Raw genomic sequence first — 13947 nt, 5'->3', positions numbered from 1 at the left:
AGTAGCAGTGACAAATCTATCACAAAAAGGTAATCAGTACATCAAGGAATCTCTATCAGAAAACTCAGTTGCAAATTAGAGATCTACTACTTCATCCTATTAGGTGAATCAGTCAAAATTCTTTAACAAGGTAGACCTAATAATCTTTTTAAATCTCTTTACCGAGTGCACACTTCATTGTTTGTTTATAAACCCTTTCCCAAGATTGACCTAGCAGTTCTATTTGCTCCTAACAAGGTAGATCATTAGAAGTGATCAATGTAAGCCTTAACGTACCAACTTTATACTACAGTACTGAAGTTTGTGGGTATCATCCCCACCCCAATTTTAATTTCTATTTGGAAGGTTTCTAGGTCACGAAATCATTGTGTTCAAATGTTGTGGATGCTTATATATTTTCTATTTCTCATGCATGCAATTAGATCATTTGTGATGAATTAAATGCGAATTGGCTTATTGAATTAAGAATTGAAATTGGTAAAAGTTTTAGAAGTTACTAATTCATCCCCCATCTTAGTAACTTAGCATAGTCTTGAATATTTCCAAAAATTGGTATCAGAGCTTTGTGGTTCTCAAAAGAAAGTTTATTAGCCTGAGAAAAGATCAAGGATATGAAGATATTCAGACTTGATAAGGCTATTGACAATAAAAAGTTTGATTTGGAAATGGCCATTGCACAACTCAAGAAAGCCAAGGAGAAACTTTCCTAATCCCTAAAAAGAAGAAAGGAACTTGCAAGTCAAATGAATGATCATCACTACATTGAAGAAAGAATTGAAGACTTTTTCCCTTCGAGTAGTTTAGATGAAGCAAATGATGCAATCAATGAACTCTTAGAGAAGAATGGTTCCCTACAAGAAGAAGTAAGAAAGTTGAAAAGAGAATAAGAAATTAAATCAATAAGGTTATATGAAGTCTTGGAACAAAGGAAAAAAATAAAAGAAGAAATGGATGGAAGGGACAATGAGATCTAGAACCAATCCCTTCAGCATACAGACCTTATGGATCAAATCTCCAATGCAAATGAGGAAATCATGAGCAAAAGACATATCAATGAAAGATTAAGAAATGATCTAAATTTTGAAAGACAAATCAATGAAAGAATAAGAAATAAGATGAGATCTAAAAATAAAATCAATGATATATTTAAAAATGACCTAAACTTTGAGAAGCCAATCAATGAAAGAATGATGAAATCTCAAGAAAACATGGTTCAACTGAATGAACAAAACCTCTATAGGAAAAAAGGAAAAGTAGGAATTGGATACAAAGAAGAAGGTGAATCCTCCAAATAATCTACTCAAAGGAATCAAAGACCTACTTGCAATCACTATGGTAAAATAGGTCATACATCTAACAAATATTGGAGTAATGGAAAAACAAAATTCAATGGGAAATGCTACAATTGCAATCAACATGGTCACAAGGCTAACCAATGCAAAGAAAAACCAAAATTTGAAGGCAACTGTCATAAATCCAAGAAACATGGACACAAGGCATCAGAATGCAAAACAAAGACAATGAATCTTGCAGAAAAATTGTGAAATCAATATTTGGCTAGGATTACAATACTTGGTGTAGATGTCATTATTGTGGAGAATATGGACAGATTGGTATGAATTGCATTAAACATCATATGAGGAAAAGAGATACCACTATAAGATGTTACATTTGTACAAAACTTGGTCATATTGCCAAGAATTGTATGAATACTAGTAAGATTGAAGATCAAAAAAAGGAAAAAGCTAATAACATTCAAAAGTAGATGAGACAGTAATGAATTCCTAAGTCTATTGAGGATATTGATCCGAGTAATGATGGTCAAGTCACTCAAGGACTAGGTGACTCTACCACTTCTAATTAAGTTCTTAAGGAAGAACTATAACTAGACTATCAAAGAAGACATCAATCAGTTCCAGTTGAAAAGTGACAAAGATCCAAATCTATATGCAAGATACAAAGGGATCACTAAGCAAGATCTATATCAGTTATTACTGAGTTACCTTCTGCACCAAGTGAGCTCAAGTCATAGACTCCAAAAAGAAATGTCAGGAGTAACATAGGCAATTATGGTTACTAAGTCATGAAGACTTTGCTGAGTGATCAAGACAGAGTAGTAGATGATAGTCTGTCAAGCATTATGTTAACTCATCTACCATCGTACCAAGCATTAATGTCAAATGGAAGCAAATTCATTTTTCATTGTGAATTTTTGAGAGCTATTACAAAGTGTTAATTTTTGTGTGATCAAGAAACTTGAGCAAATTTCCTACAATCATTTTCAAAGTTCTCTCAAGTTATTGAGTGAAAATGGCATCCAATAGTAGTAACAATACAAAGAAGGGTTTTGGTATGTTGGTTCAAGGTGTTGAGTGGAAGGCGCTAGACTTCAAGCTTGTGCCTGCCATTGCAAAAACCTTAGACCCTAGTGGAGCTAATCACAAATCCCTCCTAAGGTACTTCTTTTTTATGAAATTAGAACTCATTTTAAATGTGCAATTCAAGAAATTGGTACTCTTGAGATGGATGATTTCCTAGCTCAGTTGTGTGTTGATGGAACCCTGAAACTTGAGCATCAACATTTGGAAACAAAAGGTATAACTCACATTCCCCATATGCCCCAAGAGTTTCAAGTTAAATGGATTAGGTATATTCTTAGCTAGGTGCACAGTGGTCAATTGTGGTTGGAGCAACCAATATTGGTAACCAAAAAGATGATTCATTGAATCACTAGTATTCACATGCTCGCCAAAGCCAAAACCATCAAAATTCTAGGTTGAGCTAAGTTGGAAAAGAAAACCCTAGTCGAGTGGGATGGAAGAGGCATGAACATAAGGAGTGTCACAGATGCAGAACTCAAGTTTGGTATTCAAGTTATAGCTCACAAGATATATAGTTCAAGCCATCTCAACAGTGTATCATGTGAAGCTATGGACTTGGCATACAAAGTGGTGAAGAATAACTTGTCTTATGACCTCATCGAGTTGTTGTTGAGGCAATTCAACAAAAATATGGAAAGCATTAGAACCTCCAAGAATAACCCATGAAAATTTGATTCTTAGATAACATATCTATTCTTTTATGTGCAATTTTTTTTCCCTTCTAAAGGCATTATGGTTTGGAGAAAGGATGTGCTAGCATTGTACCAAATAAATGAATACATTACATAAATGGGAGAAAACTATGGCAGCATCATGGAAAAATACTTCAATTTGTTTAAAGAAAAAATGAATAATAGGTTTAGGATACCTAAGAATTTAGTTGAGGACTACAAGGATGATGTGTGTTTTATGGTTGATTGTGACAAGGTATACATCTAGGCAGTCAAGTCTAGAATTGTGTGTGTCAAACTTCTTGGCTATGAAGTAAACATTGATGAGACCAAGGATATCATTAAAGCCCTTTTCAATGAACCAATGGATCCCAAGGTCCCTTATTTTGGTACTTATGAAGAGGCAAAGGCAAGAATAGAGGCTGAAATAAAGCTACCTCAGGCAGTTAACAAAGGAAAGAGGAGGATAGCCAAACTAAAATCTACTGTACCTCTCAAATTAACTGAGGGTAAAGGTGAAGATGAAGAGCAAGTAGCAGATGAAGAAGAAATAGAAGAAGAAGAAGAACCTTTTAGGAAAAAAGGAAAGGTGATCATCACCAAGCCTCCAAAAGCATCCACTGTAGTCTTCACAAGGAGGTCTAGGAAGAAAAGAAGTGACATTTTTTATAACAGACCTCCTCCTACCTTTCAAGAAAAATTGAAGCAGATGGAAGAAGGTGCTGGTATAAAAAACCTCAAATCTTTGAAGTATGATACAAGGATAAAGGTAGAGCAAAAAAAAGTTGAAGAAATCATGTTGATCAAAATGGGCAAATGGAAGTATTCACCAGACTAGATTGCCTCTCAAATCTCTAATGAATTGTTAGAGAAAATAAAGCCAAGATGAGATTTTTCCATGGAAATAGCAAAAGACATATATGCACAAACCCTAAGGTAGTTACTACCAAGCATGATAGATGCTGAGGTAAAAGAGTCTTTAAAGAAAAATGAAGATTAAATGACTCCAGGGTTTAATACATGTTTAATTTTGATCAAAGATATAGAGCATGCATTTAAGAATGCTACAAACACTTGGAAGAATGTTCATCATCTTCATAAAACAAGTGAACATCCAATTGAAGTAAAGAATGTTGATGATGAAGAGGAGAAAGATGAGGAAAAAAATGTTGAAAATGTAACTCATTTTGATAAAGAGGAAGGTAAGGAAGATGATGACAAGATTGACCTAGTAAAGATAGCAATTGCAATCATCGCTTCACTTCCTCACTCCTTGAGCAAACCTTTGACAACATCAAGTATGGAGGAAACTACAACTACTATGGTTGTGACTATTATAGATACATCAAATGTCCAATCACTCTCTGCCCTTACATACCTTAGCATATCATTGATAAAAGTGACTTCCACTTTATCAACCAAGCTTCAGAATCCCTCTTCATCTATCGAGTTAAGTTCTCCAGTCATCACCTCTCCAATTTTGACTTCTTCAATTTTGAGCTCATCCATGGTAAGCACTCTATTTTTTTCTACTTTAGTTTTGGATTCTACAATTTTGGCTTCATCAATTTTGGATTCCTCTAGCATTTCTATTAGTATTCCACTAGTCAATGCTTTAACAATTTTTATTACAAAGTCGAGTATGTCTACCATTGTTTCCATTTTAGGTACTAAGGACATAAGTACAAGGATAGTTGAACCTAAGGTTCAATTGAGTACAAATTTTTTGAAAGGAAAGGAAATAGAAGAAGATATAGATCTAGATGAGGAAATAGAAATTCCCAAATGGGATTCCTGTAATATTTTTATAGATCAAATGCACATGGTTGGTAAACTTCTTTAGAAAAAGGCCAAGTAGAAAAAATTGAGAGAGGAAAGGGATAGAGAATATAAGATATTAGATGATGCTAAGAATAATTTGATTGAGGCTAATGGAGTTGAGGTTGATTCTTCTCAAGCTATTTTGTTTCAGCTTGAAGAGGTAGTTCAAAAGTTTAAAGAGGACATCGAGGGACAAGAGAAATTGATTGAAAAAGCAAAAAAGAAGTTCAATTATAAAGTGTTGGAGCACATTCCTCAGAAAATTCCTATTAATCAAGTTGAATTATCAACAATTTTGGTCAATCTTGAGGCATCCTATTCTAATGTGTCATCACTTTTTGCTAAGCTATGTGATGTCACCAAGTATACCAAAGAAGTTAAGGAAAAATTATTCAAAATTGATATTGATGTTAAGGAAAGTGCTCAACAGTTGCAACTTGACCCTAGCTCAAGCTCTGCACATTTTTAAAATATCAATTTTTTTTTCAAATATGCAAGCAGAGTTGTTAAGAGAAGAAGCAAGGATCCATCCCACACTGGTTGATATCCAAAATGTGATCCTTCCTATCATGGATTCTATGCAAAAACACATTGTTTATTAAAAAAACCCTAATTCATGATAGAAACTTCTCTGTTGTTGATCACATGATTGAACTCTCAGTAGGAATTTACAAATTGCCATACATACGTACAAGGTATTGCAAGAAAACTGGTATAAAACATTGGCAATTACCCTCAAGGTACACCCTAAATTCTTATCTCATTTGGTGTCTCCATGTAAATATGCTAAATAAATCTTTTGCATTACTATCAAAAAGGGGAAGAAGAGATAAGATATGGGAGAAAAGTTAAGGAGGGAGAAGAGCAGAGTTACAAGGGGAGATATGTATATAAGAGAAAAGTTTCATGTACATAGTAGATCACATAGTATGGGGGAGATATGTGCTATGGTGTAGATATACTATGTATATATCATACAAAGATCAATTTTGAAAAATCTCAAAAATAGACTAAGCTAGTATCACATGGTGATGAATACAAGTATTTAGTTTTGGGCTAATAAGTGCTTTTGTCACTAATGCCAAAGGGGGAGATTGTTGACATATTAGTCAAGTTTGTTATTAGTGACACACACTTATTCAAATTTAGTATAGCTACCAAGCTCTTTGAACAGTTTACAATTTTTTCCATGTAATTCAATAGCCACCGAGCTTCTACAGTTGCTATTGAGTCCTTTAGACTATTCCTAGTGGTTATCAAGTAGATTCAGTTTGTGTGAAGTTCAATAGTGCAAACCAAGTAGTTTAGTGTATACGAAGATTATTAGTGGTTACTAAGTTCATAGTTCATGTAATGTCAAGTCAATGGTTACCAAGAATTGTAGTGTCTATTAAGTTCTTAGTTCATACAATGTGAAGGGAGTGTTGACCAAGCCACTCCATGGTAACCAAGTGATTCAGTGTTTTCCAAGTTGCACAATATCTACCAAGTCACTAGTGTGGGTTCAAGACTACTTAAAAGTAATTAGTATGGACCAAGCTTCTATGTTCACCAAGAGCATAATGATGTCAAGTAGTGATAGTGGATGCACAGTATTAGAACCTCACTGAGTCAGCCTTCAAAACTCGAGTATCTTCACATGGGCCAACCTTGTAATATTTGTGTTAACTTGTGTCATGGTCGACTTTGTAATTTTGTAAATTGGATCGGTCTATATATGTTATGCATTGTATCATATCCAATGTAGTATGGAATGTAATGAATATGTAATGCAAGTGCAAGAATGTGAATGTAAGCACTAGATAAAGATTTATGAAGGCCATATCAGCATAAGGAGCAGTAGTGAAAAATCTATCATAGAAAGGTGATTAGTAAATCAAGGAATCTCTATCAAAAAACTTAGTTGTAAATCAGAGATCTACTGCTTCATCCTAACAGATGAACCAATCAAAATCCTTTAATAAGGTAGACCTAACAATCTTTTCTAAATTTTTTTGCCAAGTGCATACTTTATTGTATGTTTGTAAATCCTCTCACAAGGTGGACCTAGTAGTCCTATTTGCTCTTAATAGGGCAGATCATCAGAAGTGATCAATGTAAGCCTTAACATGCCAACTTTATACTGTAGTACTAAAGTTTGGGGTATCATCCCTACCCCATTTTTACTTTCTATTTGGAAGGTTTCTGGGTCACCAAATCATTGTGTTTAAGTGTTGTGGATGCTTCTATATTTTTAGTTTCTCATGCATGCAATTAGATCAGATATGATGAATTAAATGCTAATTGGTTTATTGAATTAAGAATTGAAATTGGTAGAAGTTTTAGAAGTTACTAATTCACCCCTCCCCTCTCAGTAACTTAGCACAATCTTGAATATTTCCAACATGTATATGTTCAAGTATGTTTGTCAGATGAATCTATAACTTAAAATATAATATTATAATTCATAGCATACTAAATTTAAAACATATAATCAAGAATTCAAACTACAACTTACCTCTGTCAACTCCTCCTCTGGATCTAATGGTTGCATCAGCAAAGATACAAAACTCTGGCATCCAACCTCCTATGCACTAGGTGTTTCCTATGAGATACAAAATACTAGTTGTTAATATCATGGAAATAAATTTTAAAATTATTTATGAAAATGAGGAGAATAAAAAATAAATGATACTTATACATATGATGGGGCTCTCACTGTGAATGGAAACACTAGCAATGTTGAATCTGCATAGACTCATTACTAGTGCCATGTCCTGTATAATAAAGAATGTAATTAAATTTATTTACCACAAAATTTTTACAAGAATGAATAAATATTTAATCACTTTAAAAGAACCTAATTACCTTTCCCTTGTCAATGGGTTGTGTATCAGCCCCCACATCTACTCGCACTGCAAGAGAAAAGAAAGATTAGAAACCATATATGCTCTAATATCAAATTAAAAAATAATGGGAACACAACATAATGCACCATAGATGTCTCAAGGCCAAATTAAATAGCTGAGAGTGTGACATTATCAACCTGACTGAGTTCCTCCTTAGTCATTAACTAAACATGAATGAAGATCACATTAATATATAAGTCAAAATGGGTTAAAATTACTCTATTATAAAGATTAACATTAAATAACATATGTTGTAACAGAAAAATGTATATAAGTACTAACACAGAAGGATTTCATGCCTCTGCATGCCCCTCATCTCTCACATCAAGGTGTGTAGCCTCTGTACACACATCTGGTGTATCCTCCTCAAATACAAACTAATGCTTAGAAAGATCACCTATGGGACCTAGACAAATATTCTTGCACATAATGCAAGTATGGGGCACACAAACATGTGATGAGCTCACTCATGATGAACTTGCACTAGCATCATCAACACGGGTAGGCAACACTGACCTAGCTTGGGATATCAATAGGCTACTCAATCTATGGATGGCTCTAATAGTCTGAGAGATAGCATCTACAATGATGTTAAGATGTTGCACTAAAGGAGGGGGGAGAGAACAGTAGGGGAGACAAAAGTGCCAACTTTCTTCTACTAAGCAAAGGGTCTATTATGAGGAGCTCCTCCTCCTACACCCATGTTGGGCCTCATGCTCCAATAGTTCACACACTATGGGGAAACTATAATCACTCTAGACCTTTCTCTTTTGTATCTACACCAAATTAGTTATTGATTCCATATAAAAATAAATCTATCTATTGAGATACATGGGTACCTAGTCACTATACCTAACATTTCTATAGGAATCCTTTTTAGATACATGGTTCATCATATGTCAATCAAAAAAAACTTTTGGGGTGTCAAGCATAGCTAATAATGCATCCCATACATTCACATTCACTAATTCCATCTTCATCATTTGGTTGGGGGATATGAATGCAACAACCTGTTCTATTACATGACCACTATTAACAACATCATAGCCTTTAGAATTAGATAGACACATTCTCTCAACACCAACTCAAACACTTTGCATACCAAATTAGAATACACACATACCTTTGTACCATGACAAAAAAATCTAGCACGCCATCTCATTTCCTAATAAATGCTAACCTATACAACTAGCCAACACATATTTCAAATAGAAATACATAATAAAACACTATTAATAGTAACAAAATAAGCTTCCAACTTCAACTTTAGCTTCCTTCTTTTCATGGCTTCTCTCTTTATCATAGTAGTCTCTTGATTTGTTCCTCTCACATTAGAAGTGAGTATGCAATCTAGCTGGTACTGCCGCTTGCATAAAGATGCTCCATAGACCATTCACAATCACATAGAACAAGTTGGGAAATATAGCAGAACACTTGCGAATTTTAAGACACTTGATTCAATATCACTCAACCACAACATATCCATCACTCATAATTATGTAGACATCTACAATACTCTTGATGATAAACATTTTTCTTATTGTTCTTCAAATTAGCAGCAAAACACTTCCTAACACTGCACAAAATTACATTGTGCAAATTCCATTAAAAGTCAATCGTTCTTGTGGCTTTCTTCTTTCTACAGGATACTTTTTTTTATGCTTCCTCAAATGTTATTAGTTCTTTAGACTCTTGGATCATTGACCATAATCTCTGATACCATGTTAAAATATCTAGAAGAGAAGAAACCATAAGGAAAGTGAAATTATGGAGAAACCCAAAAATGGGTTCTACAGATCAGAGGCCCAACTTCTTCTATTTATAAACAAATAGATAATAATTTATACGTAAGCTACATGCCATAGTTAGATGCAGTATTTATAGTGGATGCCAGAAGACAACTGATCATCATGCTGCTTGGTTGGTCAGTGCCGACCATAGTAGCTGGTAATTAATTTATTTCTAACAGATTGTAAGACAAGACAATTGGTGTAGTTTCTGTTCTCTATTTCTCGTAGCAGTCTCTTTATTTCTGTAGTTTCTATAGACTTTGTAATTGGTGTAGTTTACTTTTCTTTGGAAGCATAGAGTTTATGAAGACCACATTCCCATTAGATTAATATCAATGCCTTCATATTGGATTTTTATTAATTAATTTGAAATAATTCTGAGAGCGTCCATTTAGACTTTTGATCAAACATATCATGAGTTTCTTGTCTATGATTCCACATTACACATTTTAACTCTAAGAGCACTCCTTTAAAGACATTGACACACTATGTATGAATTAGCTATCAGTTCTACAGTTGGTATGTATATCTGCTCAGGCTTTGTCCCAATTTCTTTCACCATATTATTTGAGGGCATAGACAGATCTCTTCTACCCACAATTTTGTACCCGCCACAAGAGGATATTATTAGGGTGTCTGTCCACAAGGCTCGATCGAAGGCCTGCGTAGAAGAAGCCAATGAGATGTTTTGTTTAATAGTTAACGGGTATTGTCTAGTTGCATGCTTGCATAAGGACATGCAAAATGATTGCATGCCATCTTACAACAAACCACAACATTTCAATTTACACATGCGTGAGATATGCGAATAGGTACACGTTCCTTCAAACTTCAAAATGGATATCAGTTCATTTATGCATTTTATCAAGCCACTGCAATCACTTTTGTGGTTTGAAAATCTCCAACAGAACAACTTTCCACTCTCTGTATCATTTTCTGTAGAAGGCTTTCTATTTTAAAGAACATCTTCACAGGGGTCTACGTTGAGCCAATTTTCCTTTGGAACGTACACGGATCCATTGAGTTTGGAATTCAATCAAATAATTCATGCACTCTTTTATGTCTCTTTGCGTGCAAAACTTACCAATATCTTCCTTAAGAAAATGTATAAGTTTATATTGGTGGGAATTTCATTGGTATGATATTCTCCTCTCCATATCTCTCATTGTCACCATGGGAAAAATCTGAAACTCGGTGATATGAGAGATTGGAGAGTATTCTCTACAATGTATTTCGTTTTAAATCTGGAGATTTCAGGATCTATAAGAAAGATATAAACCCTTGCCAGGTAGTCTGATGTGACTGGCAAAGAGACATAGATATTGTCAAGTAAAATTCCCATAGCTTTTGAAGTAGATGGAGAGCATCTAATAGAGGATGTAGAAGTGGAAGATGAAATACAAGACTTGGATTATTATAGAGTTATGTTACGTAATTAAATCAAATAGGACATACAAGGAGAAAATGTTGAGAAGGTAGAAGTAACCAAGGAGGAGACAAAAGGACCAATCTGATCCATGATGATAATTCTTAAAGTTTCAAAACATATGTCAGAGCTACACCTAATTTAGAGATTAAGTAATAGATGCTCAAGTGTATTACGTAGTGATTAAGTATTTAGAGCTGAAAAAGTTGAAAGGAAATAGGGTAATAGAATTACATACCAAGGGAATACAATCATCTTACACCTCATCCTATCATCCCCAAATTGATGGAACAATATAGGTGGTTACGAGATATTTGGGAAATAAGATAAGGCATCTCACAAGGTAACTTAACTAAAATTGGGATGTAGTGACTATTTTAGAAGAATTACCTTATAATGAATCCATCAAATGAAGTATAGGGAAGATTCCTTTCAAAAAATTATATGGTTTCCTTCATAAGGGACTAATGGGGTAAAGGGATTTTTCATGAGGTGGATAGAATGAGTACACATGGTGAATATTTTGGAGTAACGATGAAACACATAGATGATCAAGTTATGGATATACTATTAATAAGTACAAATAATCAAGTGGAATGATCAAGGTGTTGGACATATGTGGAACTTGATCAAAGGGATTAAGTGGTTTTGTAGATGTCAGAGAACATATTTTTACCCCATTCTTAAACAACCAACGCCCAATTACTAGTTTGTTTGATAAGGTGAAGGTGAACAATTGTGAAATATATCAAACAAAGGCAATAAGTCCATGCAAACTGCAATAATATATGTAGATCGACTCAAGGTGGGCTTATGGGGATATGTGACTACCCTTCTCAAGAGTGTGGAGATTGGTTAATAAGTATAACAATAATATCTCTTTGGGAAGGTGTTGATTGCTTTAGTTTAAGCTTCACTTTGTTTCAAAAATACTTTAATATTTTCTACTGAAAAAGGCCAATCACATAAAGGTGGATGCTCGTTTGGCTCCTAACCCCCATAATCACTCTAAATCCCCTATTAACATCTAATTACATATTTAATTCATTAATTCATCTACTTACAAAGTATAACATTCAATCATTATAATCACATTAAATTCATTAACATGACATTAAATTCATTAGTACACAACATCCGTCAATAATTCATTAACAAATCAATCATTTTAATCACATAACATTCATTAACACAACTCAAAATTCATTAATACATAATATTCATCAATAATTCATGAACACATCAATCATTATAATCACATAACATTCAATAACATGACCTAAAATTCATTAATAAGAAACATTCATGTTAATCTCAAATTGGTTTTGACAAGTGAGTGTATATACACTCAAGTCATTTACTTAGTTCATGTCGAACAAGTAACATATGCCGAGTACAATGTGTAAATTAGAGCATGTCGATTAAATAGTGCGTTCTTAGTCATTCAAGTGCCAAGTAGATAGTATGTGCCAAGTGACTCAATTTCCAAGCAAGCAATGCATGCCAATAATTCAGTTCCCAAGTGATAGCATTGAAGTTATAGTTAGTGCCAAGCACCAGGGACTTCAAATGCTGAGTAACATAGTTTTGACATAGTTATTTTTATTGGTACAAACTACTATGTAAATTGATTTTGAGCTGACTTAAGGAATAATTTATGATCTTTTGTTGATAATGACATATCTTAAGTGGGAATCCCTATGTATTACAGGCATCTAATTAGGTAAAGGGAAGATTTAAGAAAAAATATGGGTGAATCATGGTCATTGATTCATACCTAACCCTAAGTCACCTAATTCTTCTTAAGAAGAACAAATCCTAAATTTTTCAAAAATGATCAGAGAGAGAGGAGAGTTTGCATGCGCAAACAAAATGTTCATGGTGACCAAGGTATTATGATTTGAGTTACATTGCAGAATCAATTAAAAGGAGAACAAAGGAAGGAAATAAGGGACAGCAGAGAGAAATTCGATCAGAAAGGATCAAGTACACATTAGTATAGAGGTGATCTAACATCAAGCAATAGAGTGCAAATCATAGGATCATTGCTAAGACATTCTAATAGGTGAATTAGTTAAATCTATTAATAGATTAGTCCTAATAGGCTATATTAATATCCTCTAACAAGGTGCTTACTTAATTGTGAGTTGAAGTCCTTTAATTAGGTACACTTCTAATAGGGTGTTGAAATCCTTTAACAGGACAAGACCTAATAGTCTTTGTAAGCTTTTCACAAGGAAGACATTTCATAGGGTAGATTATGTTTCATGATCAAATATTGTAACCTTCATTGGATATACTTTATTACTACAGTAGTGAAGACTTGTGGGTGTCATTCCGACCTTAGTTTTAACTTCTCATTGGAGGGTTTCTAGGTAATCTTGTCTTGTGTCATACATGTGTGAATGCTTACTTTTTTACATACTTTAATTGTATATGCCCTATATGGTATTTCAATTTACTTGTTAAATGATGAGATGGATGTATGCTGAATGTTTTAATGGGTAAAAGTTTTAAGCACTAATTCACTGCCCCCTCTTAGAATTTACCTTTCCTATTATAATTCTAGCAATTGGTATCATAGCTTTGTCTTCTAAAAGTGAAGCTTTACATATTTGAGGAAAGATCTTGGAAATGGAAGTCTACAAGTTGAGAAAGATTATTGAGAACCAAGAGATCAAGATAAAACTCATCTTACATTAGTTGAATGAAGCAAGAGAAGATATAAAGAAATCATTGAGAATAAGGAAGGAAAATTCTATTGAGGAGAATGACACACAATATCATTAGATGGACACTACTAAACTATTTGTAGATGGAAACTCCAAATTTGATGCAGCAGTTGTAGATCTAAAGGAAAAGAATAGAACCCTAGCTGAAGAGATCATAAATCTTAAGATAGAACAAGAATCACAAGCCATATTACAATGTGAGGTGACCAAAGAGAAAAAGAAAGCTATGGAAGAAAAA

The sequence above is a fragment of the Cupressus sempervirens genome, chromosome 5, assembly GCF_028749045.1.
Source record: "Cupressus sempervirens isolate cs-2001-9-10 chromosome 5, ASM2874904v1, whole genome shotgun sequence".
NCBI classification, from domain to species: Eukaryota; Viridiplantae; Streptophyta; class Pinopsida; order Cupressales; family Cupressaceae; genus Cupressus; species Cupressus sempervirens.
This window is presented reverse-complemented; position numbering follows the sequence as displayed.